The sequence below is a fragment of the Meleagris gallopavo genome, chromosome 12 (assembly GCF_000146605.3).
Source record: "Meleagris gallopavo isolate NT-WF06-2002-E0010 breed Aviagen turkey brand Nicholas breeding stock chromosome 12, Turkey_5.1, whole genome shotgun sequence".
Classification (NCBI taxonomy): Eukaryota; Metazoa; Chordata; class Aves; order Galliformes; family Phasianidae; genus Meleagris; species Meleagris gallopavo.
In genome coordinates, this window is record NC_015022.2 from 14,440,441 (window position 1) to 14,468,429 (window position 27,989).

A 27,989-nucleotide genomic window follows, 5' to 3' on the forward strand; every position below is an offset into this window, starting at 1 on the left:
TGTATGTGTGTGTGCTTTTTAACATAATATCCTGCATAGCTCTAATTTCACCTCCACTCTCATTTGAATAAAGCAGGATTGTTTTACATCAAATTATTCATTTGTCTGTAGCTCTGATAATTAGTATTTATGTTTAGGCTTGATCTCAGAGGAATAATAATACAAGACTTGAAAATAAAACTGGAATGGATCAGGTCTTTTTTTTGTTTCTTCCCTGTTTTGCTTCCACAGAATGTCACCATGAATGTCCATTGGCAAACTGGATAAGAAAGAGTGTCACACTGCAGGACAACCTAGAAGATGACAGGTATTTCCAGGCATAGCAATGATGAGATCAAATTCCCCTCAACCTGCCTTGTTTGCTGATCTTTTAATCAGATTCAACTTCACTGCAGCTACAGCACAAGGTTCCCTGACAACGTATGACAGCATGTGACAGAAAAATATTTTGATTTTTTTTTTTTTGTTGACCATTTGATGCTGTTTCAGATATATCTGAAGCCCTGGCAGCATCTGCTAAATCTACTGAACTGTTTTAGTGGAGGTTTTTAAACGTGCATAATTGAACTGGAGGGTTTGGAGGTTGTGTTCATGTGCATGTAGGGGAATCCAAACAGGAAAGCTGGGAAATGATCTAAACCCTTTGAGGTTAACGTGCCATGAAAGAGCATCAACGACCGAAGAGGACATTATTAAAAAGCAGCCAACCCAGCTCAAAAAGAACCACTCTGTGAAGCAAGAGCCTGCAGAACAACACCCAGGGCTGTTTGTGATCCCACTGGGATATGTATTTCATCCCCTGTCTTCATATCCCCAGATTTCCTCTGAACTGCTTCTGAGACGCGTTCTCGAAAAAGAAAAACACCAGCAACTACTGAATGCCTCTTATCAACCTTTTCCCCGCAATCTGTTTCGTATTCGTCTCACACCCTTGTTCTCGCAGTGTCTTGGGGAAATGCTCGGATCAAAGATAAGAGAGAACAAGGAAAGGAATGAAGCAAGAGGCAAACAACAAAACAAAACCACCCCCCCCCCAAACTTCTTGACTAAACTTCTCTGCAAATCGTGTGCATGATTACAGCACTGTTAAAACTGCCTTCTTCTTTGCCAGTACTTAATTCCTGCTTTTAAAATCAGGCTTCCTTTGATCTTGAGGATTGAAATGATCTGGAAATGAAACAGCCATTGCTTTGCAGAAAATCTGGATAGGGTCCCAGGCATGGCTTTTACCTGGAAGGATTCCAAAGTAGGATGAAATCTCTCCAGTTTCAGAACAAATTGCAAGATTTTTCTCTATGTCTAGTCCAACTGTGGAACTCCAGCCCTGACGTCTGCTAGTTTCCAAAGCGCAGATGTAATAACCTCTAAGGTGAACTGTGAGCCCCATTCCTCCATTTTCTTCCCTCTGCCTCTCCTTCAAGGATCAAATGTTTGAAGAATTTTATTAAAACAAAGGCTTAAATTTCTGAGCAAACTTAAGTTGAGGAGACAGTTGCTTATAACCTGGGCTAGGTTCAGCCACAGGGGGGTTGAGCAGGACAGAGGACCAGGAGCATCTGTAACATCTGGATCTTGTTGCACGCAGAGAAATATCTGCCTGGCTTTGCACAACCTGATCCCAGAGCCAAAAGGGCTGAGAAATGCAGTTAAGAGACACTGTGAAGCCGGCTTTGCCCTACCAAATAAGTCCCATTGAGAAAGTAAGCACATCAATATTTCTTTGAGTGTTTTTCTTCTAGTTAATATATTTCCATATGTTGCATGAATATTTCTTTTATTGGGGATTGCAAGTCCATCTGGTACTTGTATTGAGAAGGCTTGAGCTGGCAGATTCCTACTCTGTGCTCTGTTGCAGAGATTTGGACTACTCTTACAGGAATCATAGGATCACAGAATCATTAAGGTTGGAAAGACCAATAAGATCATCCAGTCCAACCATCAGCCCATGCCTGTGATTGCTCTAGACCACATCTCCACGTGCCACATCTCCATGGTTCTTGTGCACCTCCAGGGACAGTGACTCCACCACCTGCCTGGGCGGCCTGTGCCAATGCATCACCATTCTTTCTGAGAACATCCAACCTGAGAACAGTTGTTGATCGGGTAGGGACAACTACTCATCAGCTATCTTTTTAGTTAGAACTTTCCAAAGAAATGCAGGCTATCAAGTTACTTACTATCAGTATGTTCCCAGTGTCATTTTTTTATGTTACAAAATAAGCAAGGGCTTTGTATCTGAAGGACAGCAGTCAACAAGAAAGAAACCTCTCTCTTTGTATGCAGTTCTCAGTGCACCAACTCTGACCTACGAATCATAAAGAAGAAAGGATGCCTGAACATCAATACTAAGCAGAAAATGTGCTGAAATGTCATAGTTTGCCAAGACAATGAGAATCACTTTCCCTTGTATGTATTATTACAGAACAGAGGAATAATTATCTGCTTTCATACAAGCTTTTTCCTTCTGCATGATTAACTTCACTGATATCAATAGAGAGTGTGATGACTCTGAAATGACAGCTCCTGGTAGCACGTTCTGGGATTAGCACGAACAGGTTGTCACTGTACCCCGGTTAGGAACGGTCAGTCTTGTGCTGAGTGCAGGACAGAAAAGCCAGGCTGGACACCAGACATCTGCCAGCACTATGTCTGTCTTCATACTGGGTGGCTCTCAGATTGGCATATAGGGCTGGCTACTTCAATGGGGCACAAAGGCCTTCATGCAGACCCACATGATGGTGGTTGAGAAGTTTCCAGATCCAAATCATCTGGTCATCCTTGTGCTAAGGGATGACTTGCAGCCTAAAATCTGCATACTTCAGCTCATGGAATGGTTGGATAGAGAGGAAGGTCGAAGATGCAAGAGAGCAAGTTGAGGTACTGGTATGAAACAACCAAACTATCTGTTCACTAAAGTTGTAAAAAAAACTGTCATAGGTCTTCTTTGGAAATTAATCAATATGTGGAAAACTGGATAACAACTATAGGGACAACAGGAATGTGCCTATAAATTAAAAGAAGCTATTGTGAGCATGCAGAGCTATCTGGGAAAGGCACTGGGGCAGGGTAGCAGTGCTCAGTGGAGCTAGGACAGGGCCCACATAAAGGGATTCTTCAGCAAAGTCCATACTTTGTCAATGTCAAGATACATGGGAACTGTAAAACAAAGCAAACTGTGTGCATGGAATGAAAATAGAAATTTAGTCCAGCATCGTGTGCCTTTGAAAACGTCATAATCCTTTTTAAAAGGATGACAAAAAAGCTGTGTATTTTTTAAGAAATATAGCAGGTGAAAGGATTCATTCTCAAAAATCCATGAAGTGTAAGTGATGAAATATTGAGGACCGGGGGGGAGGGTGTTTTTGTAATTCTGTAGGCATCTCAGTCCTCTGGTGAAATGATGTATGGGGCAATCGTCTGGTAGGGGCTGATGGGATGTAAATGAAACTAATTAAGGAAATGTCAAACATAATTAATAAAACAGGTTTAAGTTGCAAAAGCACTGTCAGCTGAATGAATGGGGAAGAGTGTGGCATTCCCATTGTTGTGGGGCTTGCTTACTTATTTATATATTTATTTATTTATTCCTTGCTCACCCCCTTGGCCTCCCACCAGTTCTGCAGTTGCATCATTCAATTAGATCTCAGAAAGCTCTTGCTAGACGCTTGCATTTCCTCCTTGCCCCCCTTCTGAGCTGGGGTCCCAAAGAATAGGAGGAATATAAATTTGCCCTGTCGGTTTGCAGCCTGGGAAGAAGAAGAAAAAAATTAATTGCTAACTCCTCATCTTCCCTAAGTACTACAGGACATTAACATAACCAATTTGCTTGAACTCCTCACTGGCTGCTTAATAGAGCATCTGACCAGCTGATAAGACCTGGGTGCTGCTGCCTATGATACCTTGTTATTAGCATTTTCATAATATTCAGATATTACAGCCCCATGATTCACTAGCCTCCATTCATTATTGATAAGTACAAAAAATAAATAAAAAGGGTTTATAAATTGCAAAAGGGGGTGAGCGACCTATAATTATGGCAAGCAAATTAGGGTGCATGGTAGAGTCAGTTACATTTGCCTAGGAGTAATGATGCTCAAGAACTTTTTCTCCCCAGGGACAAGAAAAATAATGGATTCCCTGGCAGCTGCAGATGGGCTAGGAAAGGCTGTCATCCAGGACACCGTTTATATAAGTTAGGCTGAGCATATGGCTCTGCGTCCTGCCTGTAGCCATCTCCAGATAATGCTATTTCAATGACATTAAATAAATACATAAATAAAAATAACTGGACAGTGCTGCTGGTGGTGAAGGGATACGAGGAGGAGAAAAAGCAGGTTCAGAGAGTCCACAGCAAAGTTTCTACTGAGAGCATTCCCAGCAGTTCAGCAATCCCATAAAAGCAGAGTCTGCCCAGCTGAGTCACTGCAGAGAAAAAGATGAAATGCTATTTCTGCTAAAACAAAACCTTTTCCATGTTCCAGTCTAAGACAGATGTATTTATACACCAAAGCTTTGAGCCTGAGATGATAGAAAACATGGTTGCAAGTAGGAGCTACTAGAAATAACCACTGGATACTTTATAATTTAGTCCCTGTGGTTTTATTTCCATTAATCCAATCAAAGGCCTTTTTTCTTTACTAATGAAACTGGAATGAAGCACAAAAGGGAGGCTGACCTGTTAGCAGGTGACTGTTTCTTATAAGTTATTCATTAAAAACACCCCAACGCTCTAGTGCTGAAGGAGACCGTACCTATTTCTGTATAAATTAAACATAAGTGACTCGGTTGCAAGAAAAAAAGTTATTTCTCTTGGCTTCAAAACATGGTACAGCACTTGGAGGAAACTGCACCCTTTCAGACGTTTGCAGAGAGTTAGGGACTAAAGTTACATTCCAGCTGCTCCTACTATTTTCTATTCCAACCAGTTCTAAATATCTACTGCAGGCATGGATATTACCAGTGTTTTGAAGATAGCATGCTCTAGGTAAGTTAGGAATGAGCCTCAGTTTGGCCTTTCTTGTTAGTGTGTGAGGAGACTCAGGAATAGAAGGGAAGAACTTTGCCAGAAAAAGTGCAGGTGGAAAGGCTTCTCCCTTTTATTTTACTTTTTTTTTTCCTTTATTAAATTCAATTACATCATTACTGAAATTGCTTTTGGCATTGTACTGTTGATCTGCATCATTCAGTCCTTCTCTTGGGAACCCTGAAGAATGTCCCATTGGTAATACCCACTATCTGCAAATGCTAACCTGCCTACAAAACTCTACTGTTCATTTTTGACTTTCCATGGATGTTCTCAGCATTTTTATGGGCCAGAATTACTAGCAAGTATCGCCCGTGAACAACATTCTTATCAGAATATAAATTTCTTGAGAACTTTCCTGTATCTTATCCAAAAGGAAAAAATAAGATAATTTATCAGAGCAATCTGCCGGTTTGCTGATCTGCATTCCTCAACAGCCTATCCTTAGAGCCTGGTTCATTTTGATTTATCCAAGAAAAGACCCAAACCCAAGCTTATTCATTCTTACACTTTAAACTCTGGTACAGTTTACAAAGTGGACAGAAGCTCAGCAATGAACCTTGCTTCTGCAGCAAGCAGAAAGAGAAACTTTCTCCACCAAACATCCCCAATCCTGTACAAGCTCAGGCCTGGGCTTGAGCCATCCATCTTCAACACAAGCATCCATCTTACAAAGGGATCCTCAGGCAACCTGTAGATGGTTGGTTTTCCTTGAATCGCATGTTAACATCATGGAAAAGAAATGCAAACCCAAAGTGACACAGATTTGCATTCTCTTCCTTTGTGTTTAAGCATAGCTTGTTGCTTTAGTGCTGCTGCATTTTGGCCAATATAAGCAGCAAAGTACTTATCTGGAATATATATCTTTTCTCCAAGCCCGCAAAGTTTTAGGGTTTTTTTTTTTTTTGGAGGCGAAATATCATTCTTAAGAATAAATACAGTGTTTCCATGCATCTTGATCTAATCCATTAGTCCTTATAATTTATTGTTAACTGCTTCAATGTAGGAACCGTGGCAGCTCTGAGTAAAGCATTTAAGCAGGCATCTGCTTTATATAAATTATAGGAAACTTGGTCACACAAGTTTTCAGAAAGAGATAAAGGTCTCTTACCAACATCTGTGGCTTTTGGGATAGCATTTTTTTTTTTCAACATAAGAGGCTTTGGAGCTTGGAAACAGAGCAAATCTATGAGCTACCTGCAGCCTTGTTATTTACATTTGTATTTGGTATTGTGCTAATGGCTCCAAGGAAAGAGGAATGAGATTGACATGGGGGTTGGAAGCTGGAAAACACTTTATTAGTCTCAAATCAGCTCCTTGGAGGCTAAAGCCCTGATTAACTATAACTGGAGTGGATTGTCTTAATCTGACTGCTGTAGTATTTTATGTCTAGTCATTCAGGCTTATTTCTGTAAATACTTAGATAAGCTTGAATCAATTACTTCAGCGTCTCCTTTTGTCTCCTACCATCAGAAATGGCGTGGTATCATGATCTAAGCAGGGAGAGGGGCAGGATCAAAGAAATGATACCTTGTTGCACACTGACCAAGGAAGACATATGCCAGCATGGGACATGGTTTCTTATACATAAAAGGAGATGCTTCACGGTCTTTAATCAGGAGGGGCTGCAAAATCAGAGTTATTTTGAATATTAGACTATTCCAAAGGACAGGAAGGAGGTTTTCTCCCCTCCTTCTATCACCATTTCTGGCTTTTGACAGACTGTGAGTTGTCTGAGAGGACAGCAGGATCTTGCTGATGATACGTAGTTGGCCAAAGGTCTGATGTGCAGATGCTTTTATTGCCTCTTTGCTTGTGCTGCTCAGATTAATTTGGCTCATTCCTGAAGCTCTATGCACTGCACATTCCCTGACTGAAACCAAAAAATAGACCAGCAAAGCAAACTAATTGAAACATGGTACTCTGCATCTCACTTCAGCACCATCGCTCCACTCTAGAGCTGCACAGTTCAAAGTTAATAGACTGCAGTGTCAGGGATGCCACTCACCAGGGTGAAATGCAGAGCAATGGTGGGTAAGTCTGGTGAGTGGTTTTTGTCTTCCAAAGTAGCTTGGAGACACGACTTCACTCTCTTTAGTACCTCTGGATGCACAAAGGCATAGCAGTGAAGGTGATGGGATCGTATCAAACCTACCCAAGTGCGGAGCTTTGGTTTAATTTTTTTTATATCAGTGCCTGGTCTCAGCTCTAATTAACCTACTCCCCTATCAGTCCATTCCCTCCCCACATGCCGTCTTTTCCCCTTCCTCTCTGTGATCTCCATTTCACTGCAGAGGTGGCCTGGCAAAGAGATATTATTCTATTTAGAAGCTGAGCACCTCACTAGGGGTGACAGGCCTGTTTTTAGGTCATTTATCTAATTGCTCTTTGCAGATAAGAATTAATTAGCCCGATTATTTTTCTTAGTTTTTGGATGGGTTCCCCACCTGGAGAGAAGAAATTCCTCCATGTCAGTGATTAATTGCTGAGCCAGAAGCTTACTGCCTTGCATTTGTAATAAATGCCGACTGGTTCTTTAGGTCACATTAGGAACCAGGCAGATTGTGGTTAAAATGCACAGGATAATAAAGCATTTGTACAAACAAGATCACTGCCATTAGATTTTGATTAAATATTTTAATTTATCTGGAGGTTGAAGGACCGCGGGAATCAAAAGGTTTAAGGATTCTTTTTTCCCAGTACTTTGCAATGAGAGCTGCCCTATAACCCTTTGATCTAAAACAGATGAACCTCATGGAAAGGCTTCAGTTCAGGATTTGGCACAGCTGGTTTGTTTCATACAGGCCTGACTGCTCTGAGGGTCGCCAGTGTGAAGCCAGCTCAACTCAGTGGTGATAACATTTTGTGATCTAAAATGGAGCAGGAGTTTGGTTGAGCAAGGAGAGGAAAGGCTAGGATTTGTCTGGGAAATTATGGCAAGTTTATATCCAGCTGAATTTAATGCAGAAGTAGTCTTTTTCTTTTTTTCCCTTTTCCTTTTTCTTTTAATTTTTCTTTTTTTTTCCCTTTTTTCTTTCTATTTTTCTTACACTTTTCCTTTTTCCTTTTCCCTTTTTCCTTTTTTTTCTTTATTTCTCTTTTTCTTCTTTTTTCTTTCTTCCTTTTCCTATTTTACTTCCCTTTCCTTTTCCTCCCCCCGCCTCCCCTCCTCTCTTTCTTTCAGATTTGGATCTTTCAGCTCAAAGAAAATAATGTCTATCTGCAGGAAATACTAAAGAAAAGCACCATGGCCTCAATTCACAACCTGGCCATCCTAAGACAGTCCTCTTTCCAGGATTATATAGCAAGTCAGACAATGTGATCTCTGATAATGTGATCTCTTGTGCCCTTAAAACCTGATTTCTGCCCTAGAAAGTTCATGGAAGAAAATGGGAGTCTTGCCATTTATTTCACTGTGCTCATGAACTGCTTGAAGCCCCTGATGGCCCAATAGGAGAAATTAATTGCTGTGTTTCTCGTGTTTCTCTAACACAGCTGATCACAAAATACATTGAGCTGCCTACTTCACAGTGATCACTGCCACCTAAGAGACAAGGACTGAAAGGGCAGAGCAGTGAGGTAGTGTCATCCCTTGGTCTGACTCCTACCTCATAGCTGAGAGATGTTAGGAGGGCAGTACTGAGGCATCTGGCTGTGGATGCTTTCCCTGTGTCTGTTTCCCAGAAAAAAATAATTTTTCCTTATCCTTAAACACTTACACTTTAAGCTGAGGAGAAGTCAATTAGGGTCCCTGAGTGGAATTCGTTGTAACTGGGTAGAGCTATTTCATGGTTTGTTGTTTGTTTGTCTTTTAATGGAAAAAGAAAAGAAAAAAAAAGAAAAACTGAAAACATGACAATTTCTCTCCTGATAAGTAAGCTGCGGACAGAAGGGGGAAACTGATATTTCTCTAATGTACAGGAGCAATATTGCTTTGTAAAAAGAAGTAACTTTCTTTCTTACTCAACCACAGTGTTTTGAGAATACCATTCCCAACTGTGGTTTACAGACAGAAAAATCTATGACTACACCAATGGGTAGTCAAAAATCAGTGCTTAACCATTGCTCTTACCTATAGCACTTCCAGCAATAGCATGTTATTTTGGCTCTGAGCATCAAGTAAGGCCCAGCTGATATTTCTCATTAACTACAAAGAAATCAAATTCCCTTTTACCTGTTCTTTTATTAAATTGAGATTTCATTGTGATCACCACATGCATTTAAAATTCAGGTTTGTGAGAATACACACCCAATGCGGAGGACCTAAGCATTTTTTCATGGATACCAAAGGTGAGTTCAGGAAGAGTTGAATTGATAAATACTCTTTTTCTTTTTCTTTTTTTTCTTTTTCTTTTTAATTTAATGTTAACTACAGGATCTTGTTCCAACTGATATATTATGTAATAATTTGGAATAAAGACACCATCTCACCATGTCACTGGGAAGATATATTGTGACCTCTGTCTTTCAGGTGTGGAAATGAGAGCTTAGTTCTTTCCCTAATTCTAAAAAATGTGTCACTGAAAAAACTTCACACAGAACCTTAGCAATGTCTGCTCTTGTTTTAAGCCCACACCAAGCTATTTAATTTAAGTAAGATTTACCTCCCCCACCTGCAGTGTCATTTCTGGCACTGAACATGAGGAAATTTAACAATATTGGGTGGCCTGAGTTATTATAATGAAAGATGGTTGCTAAGAAAAACTATGATGATAGCCAAGAAATTAATATTACAGAGATGAAAATCTTCGTATAGACCCAAAATAATAGATGTTCTATATCAATATATGACTAATCAGCACTCAAGGATTTATCTTTCAGATTACTGAACATGGTGGAGACATTTAATGCAATATGGTCTCCCTTCAGAGAGACACAGTATGTGACTAAATATCTCCAGTGAGTAATATTCACACTTACTCAAGTACTGTAAATATATCCCTGATAAATCTGGAGAGCGATTTCTTGTAAATTCTTGTTTAACACTGTAAGGAAGCTTAATAACTTTCCAATCTATCAACATGTTTTAATTTCCTACTGTGCAGTTTCTAACTGGAGCAGGGCATTTGACAGTGGAGACTCAAAACCAGCGGCGAATGGGCTATCATGTATCATCTCTGTTAGAAAGCCTTGGTATCAAATATGCAACTGCCCTACTGTGTGAGTTCGGGCAGGAGGATTTTGAATGCAAATGTTTCATTGCAGCCTAATTACACGTGCAATATTTCATGTAAAATTAAGTGCATGTGCAATGTGCGGATTAAAAAGTAAAAGGATAAAATATCTTTACTGCTAATGAGGGGAAATGTCTGAGAACCTGATGTGTAGCCAGGTAGCTACATCAGCAAGTGACATTATTTATACTTAGTCAAAATTTCTACAGCCCCAAACGCAGACTGGACAGAAATATTGATAAAAGCCATGCCACACATAATAGCATCAACATATTTTCAAATGGGATATAAGAATGTACATGTGATTTAGAGGGCTTGGAAAGGTACAGATTGGTTTGTGTAGTCAGACAGAGCCAGAGAATTTGGTCTTTTTGGGTCTGGTAGGAAACAAATGTTAAACGGATGATACCATCATCAAGATTTTGTTATGATAGGTTTCATCTGACTTAAAGCACTCCATATTCATAGATTAAATTACATATTGCTCTCCTCCAGTGCATGAGAACAACTGAACTTAGCATCAGACATGTATAGCAGCTGGGATAGAGCCATGCAAGCCTGAAAGGAGCACTGAAAAGAAATGAGTGCAGCTTTTTAAAGTTTAGGAGATCACGGAGATGCCCAAACTGTAGATCTGTAGATGCTTCATTTGGGTGTTACCTGAACTTATTTTTACTAATACAGATGAAATTTTTTATTTTATTTTATTTTATTTTGGGGGGGAAAGGTGTGTGTGTGGGGGGGGGGCACAGGTAGTAATTGCCTGTGGCAATCTGAATTTTTTCCTCTATGCTTCAGGATAAATTTTATGTGCTTTAATTTCATGAACTTTACTTATTCCTTCTCAATAATATTGTATTGCTGCCCAGAGTTTGTGGCCTGCTGCACTGGCATTTTCACTGAAGACTTATTACTTCTGCAGACATCTTCAAGGGAGTGAATTTAAGGAAGTGAGTAGCTATGCTTATATGAAAGGAAATGCATAAAAAGGCTGTATACTTCTTTATGAAGTGTTCAAGGATTGTGGATTTTTTTTTTTTAATATAAATTATTCAGTTACAATGATGATGCTACTTTGGATATAAACACATTTCCAGTCCCAGAATGGGCATAAACTACTTGCTCTGAACAGCAAACATCAAAGAAAACAACTGAGCTGAGAACCAGTGACGCACCATTTCTGTTTTTTCAGCTCTAGTGGTTTTGGAAAAGAAACATCTTCCTACGAGTGATAGTATGAAATCTTCCTCCTACTTGTCTTGTTTCTCCATGAGGTCTCTAAACTAACTTCAAGTATTTGAAGAACTTGCTGCATTTTTCCCTGTAATCTTCCAAAAAAACATCTTCCTTTTGTCTGTTATTCATGTAACTAGCAACGCTTCAGCAATTCACAGCAATCATTTAAATGCGAGTATTATCAATATCAGTACCACTCTTTGGATAATGCTTTCCTATACATTTCCTGTTATTATTCACACCCATATGGTACAATTGAGCTCCTGTTAACCCCTCCAGAAGTTCTGGAGGTTACATTTATTTCTGTCATTTCAGAATCATCTTTGTAAAGATGAACATCTTTTAATATCTTTTGCCTGGGTGCAAAGGGTGACTCTGTTTTTTGCAAAAATCTCCTTTGCAAAACACACACTGAGTGTATTAAGGTCCTGATGTGATAGAGCACTGGGGAGAGAAATCTTCAAACTTTGCTTTTTTCTCCTCCATAAAGTGGAAAATTCTAAATGATATCGTTGATTAGATGCAGCATATTGGTAAAGGTCTTGCTAGCTCTCCTGAGCATGTCTGTTTGACTTTTAAATTCACAGCAGTAAAATGTTGTCATCCCCTTTCCTTTCACTCCCCACTTAATCCTTAAGCATTTTCACCTTAATCCAGAAGTTTTCAAGTGCTCTGACAAACCAGCTAAATGTAAAGAAATAGTTGCTTCTCCTAGCTTTTTTCCCTGTCAATCATTTAAAACCCAGTGGAATGTGTGATGAGGATGACTCAGTTTGTACAAAAGAGGCAACTTAGCAGTTGGCTAATGTTGTGTGAGTTGCTCAGTTTAGACAGATGGAATACTTGCATTTCATATCTCAGCACCATCCCTGATTATTGTTTTTTAGTAGTCTCAGGTACTAACTATCTCAGCATGGGAAGAGATTGGTGGCAGTCTGGTGTTCGCAGCTCACTTGTGATTCTGAGAGATTTTCTTATTATATTCAATAGTTCTGTCAGACAGGTGTTAGAGGGATGCAGTTGTACTTTGGGGAATAGCAGGTAAATTTATGCATCTTTAAAGAACTGGCAGATTCGGCTGCCTATATATGATTTAAGGTCCTGATCCCAAACCCATTAAACTTAATGGGAGTTTTTCATTGACTTAGTTGGCTTTGGATTAGCTCCTAAGTGAATTTCCAGTAGAAGGCAAAAACCCAGCCAACAAACCTGTCGATTTCTTGGCACGCTTGTCTCCTTTTAGAGAGCAGTGGCACAGCCAAATCTTGCAGAGCTGCCTAGTGAAATTATTCTGACAAATACAACTTTTATCCGCAGACACTTTCACTCCCTCACCAGGATCCTCCAGAATCCTGAATAAAATGTTGAAGGAATATATTGCAGGATTTTCCCCAAAGAAATTTTGATAAAAATGGAAAATCAGAATGTAGGCTTTATCTAAAAAGGAATCGTCTATTGTCTTAGATTAGAGAATTGCTGCACTGCACTGAATCTAAGGCCCATATTGCTCTAGTGTAGTCCCTGTGAATTCAGCAAATAGCAGATATCTGGGGAACAACGTAAGGATCTTTTTTCTAAAATACTTTGCTGTTCTTCAGTGACTCAGAAACTTCCTGAACAAGAGAAGAGCTCTGTGCATTGAATGGCTCTCAATGTGGTTTTCTTCCATGAATTTCCCCATAGATTGTTTTTGAAAATATTTGACCACCCCTATGTCTTGTGGCAAGGAGTTTTACAAGTTGTCTTTGTGCTGCAAAAAGAGAAGTCTTGTTCATTTTTAATATACCCCTTGCTAGTTTAATTTCGTGACTTTTAAGTCTTAGATTACTAGAAACAGTGAGCACTCATTATCTGTTTGCCATTTCCAGGCTAGCCAGAATGTTAAAGACCTGTATCTGACCTCCTCCTCCCCCTCCTAGGTTGTTCTTTTTCAAGATAAAAAGCTCTGATCTGTTCAGCTTAACTCAGACAATATAATGTAACTTTTCCTAACCTCAAATAATTATGGACCTGCAATTAAATTTTGTGGCCAACTTGGATTCAATCAATACATTAGGCTTACTGGACACGGTGATTTTGTTCTGACTTTTTTTTAATATGGAAATTAATCTGACTCAACCTTCTATTTGAGATATGGCAGAGGAAAATACAGGGGGAAAAAAATCTCTATTTTGAGGATTCTGACCAGCACATTAGTTAATAATGAGGGACATATTAGTATTCTTGAAGTTCCTATAGTCTGTATGCTTCATACAGAGCTGTAAAATAAAACAGCCATACCCATTAATATGCTAATGTTATACGCTATGACCACAATGCTCCCTCTCTGAGGATCTCCACTGTTGTCCTGTCTCTTTCCACATCACATTAACACTCCCTGGGTGAAATCCTGACCCTGATGAAGTCAATGGTAAAACTCCCATTGACTTCACTGGAGCCAGGATTATCTCCTCCAAGGAGGTTTATGGCTTTAGTTCTGACTATTTTTTAGATTTCACATTCCACTGCATCCAATACTTGCTCTTCCTCTTTGCTGATGAACGCTCACTCTCATGCTCTCATTTATTCTCATCATGCACTCCTAATTCTTGAAATGAGTCTACCGGCAAGGAAAAGTCTTACTCTGTTCTGCCCGTCCACTGACTCACTCCTCCTGCTATCAGATCCTGCTTTAATTTTGTATGACTAACTGCTAGCTACTGCTCAGGCATTCTCTCTTTTTTCTACATCTGATCATGGTATAGGATATACTAAAACTACAAGAATGGGTGGAAATTGCCTGCCTGCCTCCTCAAATTATTTCAGTCAAGGTTTTCATATGCACATAGTAAGGAAAATGCTTCCAAGGCATTTTCTCTCTCTCAATTTTCCACCTTGGATTCGGTATTTGCATTCATTAGACCTGTAATATTAATTCCTTACAGTCCCGCCTTGTATTTTTAATTTCGTTTTATTAAAGTTATGCACAGTTATAGAAAAATAAATTACCCTAAAATTAGCATGTTGAACAGGCTGAGGAATATTTAGAAATGAACAGAGAATAATGCTTTGTAGATAATTTATCATGCAGGCAAGAAGAAAGTGTTTGCCTGACTAAGGGCTTCAGACCCTCCATGAATACATAGTATAATCAGTAAAGTAAGGAGCTTGCATGATCAAGTGCTAACCAGAAAAAGGTCACAATAGAAGGTTCACTTAAATCAATAGAATGGTCTTGGATAGAGGCGTAAGAAAGGATTTCAAGATTTGACCCATTGTGTCGCACTGCACAGAAAAAAAATGTACTTCTTTTTTTTTTCTTTAACTTAAGTCTATAGGTTGAGCAGTTTTATACTGTTGACTTTGAATAGTTTTGAGTCTAAGCTGAAAGACCCCCAGAAACTATTAATAACCTCCAGAGAAATATCAGCCTGCAATAGTGAGTATGGATCCCTCTTGTTGACCTAGTTTATATCTACAGAATCAACCTACACAATTCTTTTCACCAGCTGCTCTGTGGCTTAGGGAGATGGGGTGTTAATTAATGAGACATTTGTTGAAACTTATAAGGGCTTTTCCTATCCAGGTTAGACATAAATTATGAAGGCTCTGGCAAAGTGGGCAGAATATTGTTGACTGTAACTGTTTTGCTTATTTTAGCCAGTACAGGAGAAAATAGGTCTTCAAAGAACAATTTACGTGCAGGAGCAAGCTTAATGAGAAAAACAGAAGTTTTCTGTGTGTCTTTTTTCAAAAGAAAATAATAATAGCAATAGGTGTAGTGATGTTTTTTCCCTGTTCATTGCACTACTACTTTTGCCATTTCTTTTTCAGTAAGGCCTTTTTGTCCCTGTTGTGTTAGGCACAGCATAATCCCATGTTTATGGGACTGCAATCTGTTTGAAATTACTGTGATGTCATACAAAATTTAGTATTATCTACAGTGATAAATACACTGGAAATGCACACAGAGAAAGAAAATTAGATAGATTTGTTTTGATTATGTGTAGTCTTCTTTTTAATGTTAATTTCTCACAAACATTCTAGCATGGGAATTTAATGACAGACATGTTTGTAGAGATAGTTCGTACTTTTTAAGTGAGTGTTGGAGAAGAGTCGTTTTCTTAATAATGAAAAGCAAATTCCTGTTTCTGAATCGTGAGCATTGTCATTGTCAAGCTAATTCAAAGCCAGACATTTTACCAGTCAGGAAAAGAAACATGTAACATGCATTTAATTAATATCTCTCTCTGAGTGTTCGAGCACAGGTAGGAGTCTGTGATAGCTATTCATTTTAGAGTCTTTTCAGCTCAAGCAGTAGATCCAGATCTGGAGGTCCCCCATTGCCTCAAACCTTCTCTTTTCTTATGATATTTGTTGAATCATACATTGATAAGGCAAATATCTTTCAATTAAACATATTTTGATCAGTAAATGCTGATTCACCAAAAGCAAAATGTTCCAATGAAACAGGTTGCTTTTCATGAGCTTCTAATAAAATGTAGGTGGGCTCTGCAAAGTGTTCTTTCTCTTTTCCCATCCAGCTTATCTGAAAGCTCCTAGGGCCTGCTTGAAGTTCTGAAAGCTCCAAACATTCGGAACTTGTGATCTCATTACTCTGGAGACCCTATCATCTCCCAGGAGAGACAAGGACCAAAAGTCTTCATTCAAAACTCAGGTCCTTGCAGATCTAGGAAAGGGAGGCCTTTCCATTAGGGGCTTGTCTTATAAGTTCAATTTTATTCTGAAAATTTGCTAATTCCCCATAATGTTTCTCTTTGTGCATAATTTTGCTTTATTCCAGAAGTAAAAGCAAATGAAACAATATATCCCTTTCCAGATCATTCCACACTTTTCTTCTTGCTTTTTCTCCAGAATTTCTAACAGGATTTTTTTCTTTTTTCCTTTTTTTCTTTTTGGCTTTTCATCAGTTTGAATCATAGCAATTTTCTTTGAGTGTCATTCACAGAGCTGCTTCACAAGCCAATCTGATGAGACATGCGACATGAGAATCCGAATTTACTCATCAGGTTGTTTCAGTCACTAGGAGTTTCCGCAAGCAGAAGGAGAAGGATGAAATCCATCAAATATCTTTATGAATTACTACTATAGCAAATCTTGGGAGTAGCATCTTTCTTTTGCATGTAATAGACTGATAATAAACATGGTGCAAGTCTATGTCTTACGGACAAGGGCTCAGACTTAGCAAAGACAATTCATGAGCTCCTGTCAGAGAGAATGTAGGGTTCCTATAGACTTGGAAATCAAAGAACATCTGCTTGCAAATCCTTTGCTCTTTTTCTTACCACATTCTTCACCCTGGGGCTATGTATATTCCCTGTGAGCCATGTGGGCTCCTTGCAAGTCCCATTACTGCAGAAGTGCAGTGATCTGTGTGGCAATCAAAGAGGCCGTTTCATGTTCCTTGTCAGGCATTGGGCCTCCTGATCTCTTATCAATTATCTGTCAAAAGAAGAGGGTGTTCTTCTTCATTAACAAGTTGCAGTGAGGTAATTAACAACCAGATAGTGCAGGGTTTAAAAAGTGGCCTCTCTTGACCACTTATTCAATAAATATTGACATAAGCACCAGTAGAAGTATGTCATATGGGTCTTAGATAAAAACAACGAGCAAGAAGGTAGGAGAAAAGCAAACAAAGTGCATCACAACTTGTTTTCTGAAGAGGCCTCTATCAGATTTTAAGAGGAAATGGAAATTGCTGATTACCATTTGGGCATTATAACCGAGGTTGCCTTGTTTTGTGTTTCTCTCTTGACTAAAGATGCTTCCCCCTCCCCCTGCCTGTGGTTGGGGGGCAGAAAGGGGAGGTTACCTTCCTGTTGAAATAAGCCAGCAAGAACTTTGTCAAGGAATGAACTCTTACTGTAACCCACACCTCATTTGTCACCCTGATGGGCTGAGGAAAAGTGACATTTACAAACTGAGAATGAAAGTACATCCATTTCACCAGTCTGACACCCTGATATAATAACTATTTACCTTGAGAAAGAGGGACTGAGATTTCCGATTCTTGTGAATCTTCTCACTTTGGCACTTATTTTCTCACTCTGTCAAACAGCCCCAGATTAATGGAACAATTTGTTCAACAAATCATATTAGCAGAAAGCGCACAGGGTAAAGAGAAGGAGGCGGGGGAGCAGGAAATTTTTACTCATTCATAGCAGTGGTATCTCTGCAAATAAAAATGTAGTTATGCCTGACATTTACAGAGGTACAATGTGAAAGGGAAAAAGTGTAATGACTTTGGGCAGTTGAGGGATCACTTTGCAAGAACAGTAGTGCTCAAAAGGGAATAAGATAAAGTTACACATAACATCTAGATTGAGCTTCTTTCTGGAACATATTTGTCAAACACAGCAGGATCTGTCTGTGTTTAAAAAAGAGTTTTCCATTAAAATTAAGCACTATGTGCTTTCCTTACTATGAAGGAATGCTCCCTTACAGTCTGCATTTCAGAAATGGTAGGTAAAGAACTAAAGTAAGTCAGAGCCATGTGGTGAATGCTCTGAATCCTTCTTGCAGGTTTGATAGTGTTTAAGGGACTGATCCAACCCCTATCTGAGTCAGTGGAGGATTTCCTATTGACTTCATAGGACTGCAAACTGGGCACAGAGAAATAAGAAATCCAACTCTTTTTCTGTGACTATTGCTCATTTACACTGTGTGACACCATTGGAAAAGCAGTGCAGACAAACAAGGTTTTTTTGTTATACATGTAAAGTTCTCAATGTGAAGGCAAGAGAATTGCAGAATACAAAAGTAGTTATTAGAGCTTTATAGGAGCACAAATGTAAGCATAGCTGATCCTGAAAAGTCATCTTAAATGTATGTTTTGGTTAGGAATTGGTAATGAGCTAAGACTGTATTGATGAGTAATTTGCTGGGCAGCAAACTCTACTTATTCCTTCATTTCTTTAACCCAGAGCTCCTTGTAAAGCTGTGTGCCAGTATTTATAGTATATCCTGAGTAGATTATCCTTTAAAAAGTGTGTTTCTTTTTAAGTCTACAATGTCTTCCTGCTAGCCATGAAAATATAAAGAGCAATGTAGCATCATCCCCCCCTCATGCATGCTCACACACTTTTACAAACACATTTTAAGAGGACACTCTAAGTTTGCCCTCACATTAATTTATTTCTGTTAGTTTGGTACAGCAGCACTGTACCCTGCATCTTCAATGAAAATTGACGCTCCCTTGTTCCACATTTCTTTATGCCATGACCTTGGGTGTCAGGGGAAAATATTGCTTTGCATCCTTGTGTTGCTTGAGTCCTGCTTCTCTCTTTATAGCTTATTACTTGGCACACTTCAGAGCACTGTGTACTGCAATGAGATATGCACTGTACAGCTGGCAACGCTAAGTATACTTCAGGCTATGGAGATAAGGAGAGCTGAGGCTGATGTGCAAATAATGTTTTGCCCCAAATTCAAGAATTTAAATGTATGGTTCAAACATCTTTGATGGTAAACTGTCATTTTCCTAATAAAATTTCTTCTTTTATGGCTTGTCCTATAGCCCAGTGAAGCCATAGATCAGCCTTTTCCATGAGGATACCAATTCTCTCAGGATATCTTGGGTACTTTTGTATTCTGAGCAGGATGAATGGGGAGGAACGAGCCTTCTACATGACTGGAAAAAAAAACAGCAGAGACGTTAAAGTCATTATTTATTAATTCAACTGTTGTTTTTTTTTTTTACCAGTGTTTTTGAAGAAAATACATGCATAATTTGCTGAGGATCTGAATCAAGGGAGCCCAGCGCGTTTAATGTAGTCAAGATTTACAGCAACAGTGAAGAGAGCAGAATCTGGCCTCTTCACAATGTAATACAGGTTTAGGGTGTCCACTGCCGACATTTCCTGAGCAAGCACAGAAAAATAAGAGTTGCTACAGCTAACTTGATTTTAAGTCGTTCAATCTCTTCAACCTATTTCAGTAAATCGAGAGGTTCTGAGAAAATGTTGACCCTTCCCCTTTCTACCTGCACCATGTTGAGCAGTACCCAGACCTTAGAAAGGCTTCTAAGTGCCTCTGTTGACCCTTCTCTCTCCACAAACCACTTTACTGTCTTTAAGTTTTGAGAATTCCTAAAGTTCCCGTTTCTAATGGCCCTGAGGCCAGAAACATTGACATCCCCTATGGCTTGAACAGCAACCGAAGATGGTAGTATAGGCTGTTTGGCTGCTCCTCCTTGGAAATCTCCAACCTTGCACACGCACAAGCAACAGCATTAGTTCAGAACAAAAAGGGGTTTTGTACATTTCGAGGTTTACACCCCACTAATTCTTCAGAATGCATCCCTGTTCCGTGGAAAGTAAATCACAGTATAAGGACTCAGCTGCATGAAGAAATCTGTGAGATATGGCAGAAGCTGTGGTCAGATGGCAGGTTCTCCTGCCAGTCTGCAGCCCCCAAGGTAAACAGAGATCAATCCCAGTCTGGTAGGAGGAGTTTCAGGGGATTTTTTTTTTAATCACGATCTTATTCTTTCATTTTGGTAGACTACTGCAAGAGGGAAAAAAATCTGGCTTTATATCTTCAGGTTTCAAGACCATACTGGATGCAAAATTTTGTATATGGAACATTCTGACAGGTTTTTGTGTTTGTTTTTTTTTTTAATATATACACTGAAATAAGCTTCCAGTAAGGGCTATTCTATCTTACAGCAACTTTAAAAGAATGATGATGAAGATGCCAAGATGGATATAGTGCAACAGAAATGTGCCACAGGGAGGTTAAAAACAAAACAAAAGTCAAAACCAAAACAGTTCTCTCCAGAGGGCTGGAAAAGAAAGCAACACAAAGAACTGATTGTGAGTCTGCCCTTCCCAACGCATCTCTGTTTGCCAACATATTTATATTACAGAAGCAAGTGCTCTCATCTTTTCCCAGCTGAGGATTCTCCATCTCTCCAGAGTTAGTCTCTTCCCTTTAGTCACAGATGGAAAGATGGGCTGGAGGTATTTAATACTTTTTGTAATTTCCTAGGAAGGACTAAAACGCGTAAGGACTCTTTTTTAGAAATGGATGCTAGTTCAGGGGTCAGTTTGCAGGCTATTGAATAGTGAGGGATGCTCCAAGGAAACATACTGAATCCATAAGAAATTAAAACAAATTAAAATCTGAATCTCAACAACCAAATCTACACATTGGAGCGGGAGAATGCTTTCTTCAAGAAGAGTTAAATATCGACCTGTTTGAATTTTTCACATTTTTATTGTCATGGTAACTGGTATTTTTTCCTTTAGAAATATCAGCAATTCAAACAATAATTCCCTTTTCCTTCTGGCTCCTCCATATCACTGGATAATTCTTCCCCCCAAAAATTCCAGCAAATGGTCTGTGCTCCCACTGTATCACTGAGATGAGTGCAATATCCTGTGCCAGGGTAAATGATGCCTATCTGAGCACTGAAGTAGCTCTCCAAATCAGAGAGATAGATTGATGTCATGACTGGCTGAGTGATGTCATGACCAGCTGGGTAGATGAATGGAGAGCAGTGGATGCTGTGTACCTTGAATTCAGCAAGGCTCCCATTACATCTTTGTAGGCAAGCTTAGAAAGCGTGAGAAAAATGAATGGACAATGAAGTGGGTTGAGAACATCTTCATTAATGATCTGCAGGTTGGCCATGAGCCAGCAATGTACCCATTTGGCCAAGAAAGCCAGTGCTACCCTGGGGTGCATTAAAAAGAGCATGGCTAGCAGATCAAGGGACATTTGGGACTAAGCTTTAAACCCCAAGTAGCAATATTAGTTCATGTGTCGTGTGGGATGGTGCTGGTCATGTGGTAATGCAGTCTCTTGAAAGCTGAGCTCTGCCTAGAGCTGCAAACTTACTTGCATATAGTTAAGGGGAGAATTTTGTAAACAAAAATAAAGCACTTCAGGTAGATAGACAGAATATATACATATGCATATTACAGAGAAAAATGTAGCAGATTAATATGAATTAAGAGAAGCATTTTCTTTCTCTGGTTACAACCTTTATAGCTTATAATCCGTGACAATTCTTTAGAATTCTTTAACCAAGTAGCTCCACAATTGGACAGAGCAAAGCCTAATGAAGATTTTTAATGGATAGGTCTCTTGTGGTTGGATTCATTGTTGTCTAATAAAGGTGAAAATACTGAAAGAAGCTATTTCTCCAGGAAGCTTTTCCTGGTCTAGGGACATTCATAATACTTCTCTCCTGTGTAAATTATCTGATTTCTAATGGTGACAGACGTGTACACACATACACAGACTGTGATTGCATAAGCCTTGCTTCCTGAGTAAACCATGCTGAAAGAACCCATCAAGAATGCTAATCAGAATTTAAGAGATCTTCAAATGCTCTATGATACAACATAGTTACATACTTGCAACTTTTCATGTACTGAAAGTTGCAAAACATAAAATTCATAAGCGTATATCAGTGTATACAGAATTTATAGATAAATGCATACGTATTTGTGTATGTATCTATATGCAGAGTTTTCCAGGTATTAGAAAGAAACTCCCTTCTTCAGGCACCACATTATCAGTTTGTTTGCCTGTGCCATGGAACATGTATTAATTTGATGCAGCTCAGCTTGCTGTATGACTCACAGAAAATAAGAAAGTGGGCAGAGTGGGTGAGCTGTGATATACCCATGATACAGTGGGGGCAAATGGGCCGTGGATACCCATGCATTTAGAAATCCAGATGCTCATGGATCCTTTTTTTTACACTGTAGGGGAATATGGAAGCTTTTTTTGTTTTTGTTTGTTTGTTTCTTTGTTTGTTTGTTATACCCTCTGCTCATCAGGATAATGTATCGGGACTTGCTGAACTGAGATCTGAACATGGCCTAATCACCAAATGTGGATTCAGGTCTCCCCTGCTGAGCAGGTAAAATCTAAAGATACCTGCCCAGCATGGGGTATCTTAATCAGTGGCTCATTCTTGCACTTCTTCCCTCACTTTGGTCTGCAGAGACAATGACCTCAGGAAGATGATTTTATTTTAGTGTTCAAATTTGCCTATATGAATATATTCTTAACTCCTGCATTGCCTTGTGAATGGGCACCACGGTCTCTGCACAAATGAAAAGAATGTCTTTCTGAGGGGATTAACAAGAAGTCACCAGATTCAAGGATGAAAACTGAGCACCATAACGACCAGTTTAAATGGTTTAATTTTTTTTTAATGTTGATAATTTTAAGCCTAAGCTGGACATTAAGCCAGATATACAAGTCTGCAAACACTCTCAGTCTAGCTGGGGGAGGAGAAATGTAACTCAACTCCTGTCTGTTGAGCACAGACTGTGTGGGTACAGACTTACAAAGAAGTCAGTGGCTGCTTTTTGAATTTCAACCATGTTTGTGGCTGCTATTCCCTCTGAGAATGCCTGCTGTTCTGTGGAAGCCTGGCTGCCCTTGGAGGAGCCCTGGTGCTTTTAGAATTACATAATCACAGAATCATTAAGGTTGGAAGAGACAACTAAGGTCCTCTAGTCCAAACATCAGCTCATCCCCGCCATGCCCACTATCCGTGTCCCTCAGTGGCACATCGCCATGGTTCTAGAATAGCTCTAGGGATGGTGACTCCACCACCTCCCTGGCAGCCGTGCCGCTCCATCACTGCTCCTTCAGAGAACAATTTTTTCCTAATATCCAACTTGAACCTCCCCTGGTGCAACTTAATGCCATTACTTCTTGTCCTGTCTCTCTTAACTTGGGAAAAGAGGCTGACTCTCACCCATACACCAATTCCCCCTTGCTACAACTTCCTTTCAGGGAGTTGTAGAAGTCTCAGCAGTAGAAAACTCGTGGATTTCCTACACATCTCATACGTTTATGGCAGACTTGAACAACTATTTTGCACCATGATTTTAGGACAGACAGATGGACTACGAAAGGCCCAGCCCCTGTCCTTCCCGCAAACAGAGGCGGGAGACACCACGTGTCCCCTTTCCAGCTAGGGATTGCTGCTGGCTGCCTTGGCTTTGTTTCCCACTTTCACCGCAGCAGTGGCAGTGGGAGGCCTTATCTTGGCTTCCCAGCACTTCCCCCGGCATGCGTGTGGGAGCCGGCATGCCACAAACTTCCAGCAGCGGCTGGGCCGACAGGAAGGCTCTCTCGCCTCGTGCCCGAACGCCCGGGCTGCGTCCCGCCGGCCGCAGAATTGCAATCTGGCAGCTGCAGGGATTTCCCGTTGCTTCCCTCCATCTCTTCCTCCAGGCCTCAGGAAGCCGTGAGCGGCGGCAGGCGGGCAGGCGGGGGCGAGGAGGTGATGGTGGCCAAAACCCATTTGTTTGGTGGCCGTCGCACCGACACGCGCTGGCTGGGCCAGGGGAAAACAAAAGGGGGATGTCTGCTTCAAAAAGGCAGGAAATGAAGCAGCACAGGGGACGAGAGATCTATTGGGACTGGGCTGGGGCTTTTCTCTCTTAACCTATTGTTTCATGATATATGAAAAAAAAAAAGTAAAAAGAAAGAGAGAGAGAAAAAAAAAAGAAATTGAACACATCCTGTGACCTCTTATCAAGCCATCAGGAATAAAAACAAACAGCTCATTCATCTGAGGGCTGAGGGTGTTTTTGATGTTTTGCCGGCCTCGTTCAATTCACCAGGCCAGACGGGCTGCAGAGGGGTCACCATGCCGGCCCCCCAGCTAACACGCTGCCCGGCCGCGGTGCCACGCGGGAGCTGTTTGTGTGTGAGGGTTTCTATATACAGCGCTGCTCATTTCCCAGCCGGCCGCAGCCCCCCTGCCCCTCGAGGCCTCTGTTCCCTGTGTTCAGGAAGTCTTTCATTCCCCTCTTATCTGAAGACCAGAAGATTTTGATCCTTGCGTCCCCTCCCTTTTTTTGGCCAGACACCTACGATTTTCCACTCTTCTTTTTCTTCTAAAGGAGATGACGTTTTAAGGGAAAACAATGCCACTGCTTTATTTAGCTCCTACCTATGATTTTGTTTTTAATTATTGTTTTATGGCTGTTGTATTCGTGAAGAGCAACTCTACACTGCTGCAGATCTGACCTAGCAGCACCTCAGTGATCCTGGTTCACACACACATTCACATAAACTTGTTTACATCATGCCTATAAAAAAGCTGTATTCACTTTGTGGATCTTTGACTAAGCTCTTAGATTTTTAAAGCCAGAAGGGGTCATCAGGTCACCTATGCTAAGCTGCTCTGTAATTCCAGTCTTAGTATTTTACCCATTTCCCACTGTAGTGAGACTAATAAATCATGCTCAGCTAAACAATATCTTTCAGAAAGGCATCCATTCTTGATCTGAAGACTTCAGGAGGTGGAGAAGCCACCACATCTGCTAGTGGCCTGGGTCATTCAGCTTTAGCAGAGCACTTAAAGTATCTTCTGAGGAGATTTCACTCCGCTGATGTGCTGTTCTGACACAGCATGTACTATAATGGGCAGGTCTTTTCCAGCTTCAGTGCAAACAGAAGCTGGTCTGCAGCAATCTGGGGTCCAGGACTCTACCTGTGGCACAATCTAGAAGAGATGGGGAACATTTCTGCATCCTTTCTCCCTCAAATTTTGATGGAAGACAAAACTCAGATGTAGCAGGTACCTGCGAACAAGAAGATGTTAACCCACAAATGCTCTTTTGGTGCTTAGAATGACTTAAAATTTCCAGCAGAAATTTTCTTTATAGGAGATATAAATGAAACTTATAAATGCATAAAAAAATCAGGCGCTGTTAAGATTATTTTGTTAGGTGAACAGTTGGTATTGGTGCTTCATTTTCTAGAAAGCAGGCCATACTATAAGTGCAATGATATATCATTGTACAACACTGTTTGGAAGCTCACTTGACCTTTCAGTCTTGGTTCTTTCTATATTAATCCCATGCTGCATAAATTATAAGGGGGAAGATAAATATTTAGCTTCTTACTTCTCTGAACGAAGTCCCACGATGTTTTCTTTGCAGGCTGAAGCAATTCATAGGCAACCAGGAAGGAGGCAGACAGCCCAACTGTCTTCCCATGATACTGTTAATATAGACTGCACATCTAATTGCAAAAACAGAGAATGAAGAACTGCAGACAGGCTTTTTTGCTTTTTTTTTTTCTCCCCCAAATATTCAAAGAAACATGAATACAGGAAAGTGGAGGGAGGGAGGGAAATAGGAAACATAAGGAAAACTATTTTATTTGATTCACTGATATTTTGGACCCTGAATTTCCTATAGATCTATGCAAAGACTTCCAGAAAGGTAAAGAGGCTTTAAGCCCTCACCACAAATTAATACTCAGTACAAATTACTCTCAGAGGTTTTTACACATTTCCCCACAAGATGCTTCAAAAAAGAAAAACAAACCCCCCCCAAAGTAAAACATGCAACTCAGAAATTGATTTTCTTTTGCTCTATCATCTTAAATTAGGATTATTTGGTTGGAAAACTTAGATATGTGTATGCAATTTTTTCTCCTATTTCCACCATGCTGTTGCATTCAGAAACATTTCAAGAACTTGATAAAATTGCCCAATAGCTCTAATGGTAAACCTGAAGCAATTATTCTGAGTAACATTAGTGCTATCTTTAACTAACTTATCCTTTGCTGTATCTTCAGGGAGCTAAATATGTGTCCTGAACCTATTTCTAAGTTCCTATGAAGTTCAGCTTCAGTTTTTAGTTTCAGAGAAAGCAGAAATTGCACAGTGTAGGGACTGAAGTAAATCACTACTGCAAATGATTGTGGATCTACAAAGAAAGGAGTCAAGGTTGGGTATATGGTATCACTCCTGAAACTGAAGGGACAAGAGCAGAGACGTGAGGAAGCAGAGAGACAGCTAACTAAAAGCTGCTATCCTATAATTTCAAGGAAGCTTGAAACATACTTTAACTTTCCCTTGTTTTTACCAATGCTGTCAATATTCTTTCAGAATGACCGATGCTATGAAATTCTCAGTTTTCAGATTCTAGAAGAATTGACACCCTTCAAATAAGCATTCAATTTTTGCATGAACTGGACATGGAATTTGTAAAGGATCTCCAGCTACTTGACTCTTCATTTCATTAAAAACACAATATATTGGTGGCTTTAAGGGAAAAAAAAAAAGAATTCCAAGGCCTTTAGAGGGAGTCCTATGCAAAGTCCAAGTGTGAAGATCTTGAAGGTTTTCTTATCCCCTTATTGAGTGTTAACGGGATTTGTATTGATTCATTGATGGGAGATTACGTTCCTTAGTGTCTTTGTCATTAATACTTATTGATAAAATGTATGATGTGTGGAAGATCAATATCTCATCCACGTTTTTTTTTCCTAGTTTGCTTTCTAGTAGTTGGAAAAGTGGCTCTGAGACAGCAGCCAACTGCAGCAGGGGCTGTTAAAGAAGGTCTTATTTACCAGCAGCCAAAAGGATATCTTCAAACATAGATTTTCATGCACAGATTGGCTCCACTTCTTCCTATATATACAGTACCAGAATGATTTTAAAAAAAGTTAGACAAATATTTATACATATGGCTAATTAGAACACCTGGCATAGCAGACAAGGAAGCTAATGGGAAAGAGATTGGGTGGATGTGGAACTCACAGTGCGTACTGCATCCTAAAATGCTTGTTTTTTCTATGACGTCTCTTGAATGAGACTCCATTGCACGAATGGACTAGATCTACAGCCCTTGAAAATAGTCAGGTTACCACTTGTATGAGAACTGCTGAGTCACGACCTGAACCACTGACTGAGCACCTGGGGAAAGGACCTGGCCAGCCCTGGGAGCACAGGTGAAGGCAATTCAGCTGTGTGACCAGAAGGAGCGGAGCCTGGCTGCACCTCTCTTAGACTTCATTGAAGGGCTGACCTCCACCAGGGAAGGATCTCTTCCTGGAGGTATCTCCTCGGTGAAGCTTTCCCTTGTGAACCTCCTGATACAGGTGAGCAATCTTCTTTCCTACTCCAGGACAAAGGGGGAAGCCACCCCACTTTGAATGAAGTCTCATTAAAATCTTCAGGTACCAGCCCCCTCGCAGAGAAGTCTAGCAAGCTGGTGATGGCATTTGGATCTAGATAGATGTCTCCTAGGACCTAAGCTGGCACCACCAATTTATTTCACGTTGCTCACAAAATAGCCTTCACATTATAAAGACTTTCATTTATTGCTAGTGACTAGCAAACCTCTGGAGATTTGCTTGGAACAAATATCAATTCAGTTGCCATACCTTATCTGAACTATCTGAACTTCTCGTGTCTAAAAAAATTGGGCTGGAGAGCTCATCAGATAAGGATTTACTCTGTGACTGACTCTAGCTATTGCCTCCAGAAAGGCTAGCGTTACTGCCACAACTGCATTTTGTTTGGTAGTTGATGTGTCCGGTTTTGGCTTAGTATCTAAAAAAAAACACATAGGTGACCAAAAATATGCGTGTACTTTTTTGATTGTATAAATATAAATTGATCTTCACTTTTTCAGGTTTCATTTTCCAGTTTCCATGTCATGGTGGTTCCCGAAGTGAAAATTTGTGTTTGTTTTGTTTTCTGTTCTTCTGCAGACAGAATTCTGATTCATTCCAGAGAAATCTTTTGATATTGGTCTACCTTCTTCAGTAAGAGTCTTGTT

General features: G+C 40.0%; 2 long non-coding RNA genes across 8 annotated transcripts in view; one reads left to right on the forward strand and one right to left on the reverse strand.

The window, feature by feature from the left end:
- The window catches only part of LOC104912861, a 46,607-nt gene extending 38,887 nt beyond the window's left edge, over positions 1-7,720 (forward strand). For 6 of the 7 annotated variants that reach the window (XR_002118996.2, XR_794957.3, XR_002119005.2 and 3 more), the window contains one exon: positions 232-7,720. This is a non-coding gene — a long non-coding RNA (uncharacterized LOC104912861). The remainder of the gene's footprint in view (positions 1-231) is intronic. The other variant, XR_002119004.2, reaches the window with a different exon arrangement.
- A 13,606-nt stretch (positions 7,721-21,326) lies between these two features.
- Positions 21,327-27,989, reverse strand: part of LOC104912863 — a 57,814-nt gene continuing 51,151 nt past the window's right edge. The window contains exons 4-5 of the long non-coding RNA XR_794959.3: positions 25,320-25,437; positions 21,327-24,995 (exon numbers count right to left, since the gene is read on the reverse strand). This is a non-coding gene — a long non-coding RNA (uncharacterized LOC104912863). The remainder of the gene's footprint in view (positions 24,996-25,319; positions 25,438-27,989) is intronic.